The 3,066-nt window shown below is 41.1% G+C and overlaps 1 pseudogene; it reads right to left on the bottom strand.

Moving 5' to 3' along the window:
* Positions 1-464: 464 nt before the first annotated feature.
* On the bottom strand, positions 465-1,729 carry LOC126554611 (uncharacterized; annotated as a pseudogene).
* Between the last annotated feature and the right edge of the window lie 1,337 nt (positions 1,730-3,066).

The raw sequence follows: 3,066 nt of genomic DNA on the forward strand, positions 1-3,066 counted from the left end.
CCGAATATATTTTATGCTTTTCGATTTCAAGATTTTTGGAATATTGTCTATTTTAGAAGACCGTGTACTCCGTGTGCCATCACAACCAGAGACGTATTTATGTGTTTGGCGCCCTGGGGCACTGTTCCTTAAAGGCGCTTATTTTAATAATAACAGTTAACTCTGATGTAGGGTGATTATTAAAAACAAAAACATTTTCAATACATATATATATATATTACGGTAAATTAATTAATAAACATTTAGAAAAATTTTTTATAGTTTTCGTCGTGAATTTTGTTTTGCAAATGTACTTATAATGTCATTAAAGCTCATATCCATGGTAAGTGTAGATTCAATCGACAAGATTGCTAACCTATTAAGACGATCACTGAATCGAACAACGAAGGTGAGGATCACTCTAAGGAAATAAATAAATTTCTATGCAAATCCAACACGAGTGATTCCATGATGTTGTGTAGATTTCAGTCAATCAAAGAACAAGTTAAATCTGAAGTCTCAAATTGTGCTGAAAATTTTGAAAATTTAAGCATTAATGAATATTATGATGAATCATATTTACACCAGTTTATAGTTAAGTGTGTACCTTTCTTATCACTGTGGACACCTATTATGAATAATAAACTCAGCAATGGCATTGAAATCCGCCAGAGTAATGCTACCGTTGAATCTTGGTTTAAAACAGTCAAACAAGACATACTAGAAGGCGACCGCAGGTTTAAGTGCGGCCGGTTTTTAAAACTTATGAGACAGCGTGTGACGAATGTACACAAACAAATGAAGTACAATATTAGAAAAGGGAAGTGCACTCGTGCGCTTGATTTAGACACTAAGTCTAAACAGAGTACTACTAAAGAAAATGGAAAAAGAAAAATTTCAGAATTGTCTAGCCTTAATCATTTAGATGAAACAGAGAGTTGGGGAAAAAAAGAAAAACAACATAAACACCTCCAACCCATCAAGTACCGTCCTTTCAAAGCACTGTCGTTAAAAATCCCAAAGTCTTCGACCATTACAGCAGATAAAAATAACATTGTGGTCATAGAATGTGACAATGAAACTAGGTTCACTGTTGATGAGCCTATTAATGACGTAGTTGTCTGTGATTTAAGTAAGCCATTATCGGATGATTGTTTAATGAAATCCGTTTCGACACCTGGCAGTCATAAATCTCCGTTTCGACTACCAGTGAAATCTATAGATTTATACGACAATATGCTCCCTAAAGATTTGACGTACTATAAACCAATTAAGTTGCCAAAAAATAAACATTATCTAGTTGTAAAATATAGTTACTTATTATCTATTTATAAAAATTGTAACATCTTGGACGACCTGTATTTCCCAGATTTTGATACATTGTCTGAAGAAAATTGGTTGTGTAACTTTGTTATAGATATTTGTTTGTTGTCATACGCTTTTAATCTGCGCTTAGAAAACACACACATTTTATCATGCAATGATGTTGCATGGCTATTGGGAAAAAGAGTAGTTGGGGAAGTGCATAACAAAATTACTTTCAATCAGAACAGTATGGTTATCCTGCCATGGTTAATTGGTAGACATTGGATTATAGTCTTTATAAATTTCAACACCAAAGAGTGTTATATCATAGACCCGATTAGTCCATATGATACAGAGAGTCGAGCATCAAAAGATCGTTTCAATAAAGTATTTAAAATTTTGAAATCAGATGTCATCTACGGTGACGGCACACATGAATGTCCATCGTTAACACAGATTCCATGCCCGTTTGAAAATGTTCCAAAACAAAATGATGCATTTAATTGTGGAGTTTATATTATATATTACGCATTTAAATTTATGGACAATTCCAAGTTCAGTTTAGAGTTCGATCCTAACACTTATAGAGAATATTTAAAGACCTATCTATTAGAGAATTCTGAAGACATGACAAACATATGCTTATACTGTAACTGGCACTCAGATAGGCACCGTTGTCCACTGGATGATGAATATGTAGAATGGGTGTCGTGTTCTTAGGTGAACACGGCCTGGGCCCTGGTGCGATCCGTATTCCGAGGACACCGCCAGGTGGGGAGTTTGACTGGGGCGGTACATCTGTCAAAAAATAACGCAGGTGTCCTAAGGCCAGCTCAGCGAGGACGGAAACCTCGCGTAGAGCAAAAGGGCAAATGCTGGCTTGATCCCGGACGCTCAGTACGCTTAGGGACTGCGAAAGCATCGGCCTCTCGATTCTCTCGTCCGCTGAAGAGTTTTCAGCGAGAAGTGTCAGAAAAGTTACCACAGGGATAACTGGCTTGTGGCGACCAAGCGTTCATAGCGACGTCGCTTTTTGATCCTTCGATGTCGGCTCTCCCTATCATTGCGAAGCAAAATTCGCCAAGCGTCGGATTGTTCACCCGCTTAAGGGAACGTGAGCTGGGTTTAAACTGTTGTGAGACAGGTTAGTTTTACCACACTGATGCACGGTCGCACGCGATCGAAACCGCCTTTACGGCGGCAGTCGTTACGATAGTAATCCTGCCCAGTACGAGAGGAACGGCAGGTTCGGATATTTGGTTCGGTACTCGCCCGAGCGGGCGTTGGTGCGAGGCTACCATCCGTTGGATTACGCCTGAACGCCTCTAAGGCCGTATCCACTCTGGAGAAAACAGCCGGGCGGGCTTTCGGGCCCATCTCGGGATAACGATAGTCCGTACGGCGGAGGAGACCCCGTACACGTCGGGAAGGCGTCAAACAGCGGCCGCGGGCAACGGTGTTGGAGCGGAAAGGACCGGGTTTGTCGCCCCGGTTTCTCCCGCGTTTAAGTGTCAGTTTTGTGATAGAAAGTTTGCAACCAAAATTGGTGTCGGTGTACACACGAGTAGTGCACATGTGTCAGCCTCCAACGACCAAATATATGTGGCGAGAGTTAAAGCTGGTTGGCCACCGGAGGAGCAACGACTGTTCGCGGCGTTGGAAGCCGAACTCTTATTCGACGGTATTCCGTCTGGCCAGATCAACGGCCTTTTGTACAATAAACACCGGGGCCGTACCCACGAAGCGATCAAGGGACGGCGGAAAACCCAAAAACACCGTGAG

The sequence above is a fragment of the Aphis gossypii genome, unplaced genomic scaffold (genome assembly GCF_020184175.1).
Source record: "Aphis gossypii isolate Hap1 unplaced genomic scaffold, ASM2018417v2 Contig00555, whole genome shotgun sequence".
Taxonomy (NCBI): domain Eukaryota; kingdom Metazoa; phylum Arthropoda; class Insecta; order Hemiptera; family Aphididae; genus Aphis; species Aphis gossypii.